The 348-nt window shown below is 31.3% G+C and overlaps 1 protein-coding gene across 1 annotated transcript in view; it reads left to right on the top strand.

Annotated features, from left to right (window-relative positions):
• The window catches only part of MYLK3 (myosin light chain kinase 3), a 31,020-nt gene that overhangs the window by 22,789 nt on the left and 7,883 nt on the right, over positions 1-348 (top strand). The gene's annotated exons all lie outside the window — the stretch shown is intronic.

Raw genomic sequence — 348 nt, 5'->3', positions numbered from 1 at the left:
TGACTCATTTTATGAGATCAGGGTTATCTTAATACCAAAACCAGACAAAGATCTCACAAGAAAAGAAAACTAGAGAAATATCCCTTACAGACTACATAGAAAAATTCTCAATAAAGTGTTAGCAAACCGAATATAGCAACAAATGTAGCAAATACAGCAATAAAATGTAGCGAACTGAATATAGCAACAAATGTAGCAAATACAGCAATAAAATGTAGCAAACCAAATATAGCAACATATAAAAAGGATTATACACATCACACAGTGGGATTTATCCCAGGAATGCAAGGTTGGTTTAACATGTGACATATTAAAAGAATAAAGGACAAAATCACACAATCATTTCAA

This window comes from Pteropus vampyrus, unplaced genomic scaffold (genome assembly GCF_000151845.1).
Source record: "Pteropus vampyrus isolate Shadow unplaced genomic scaffold, Pvam_2.0 Scaffold228, whole genome shotgun sequence".
In the NCBI taxonomy this organism is placed as follows: domain Eukaryota; kingdom Metazoa; phylum Chordata; class Mammalia; order Chiroptera; family Pteropodidae; genus Pteropus; species Pteropus vampyrus.
Note: the sequence above shows the minus strand (reverse complement) of the source record. Positions and strands in the feature narration are given on the sequence as shown.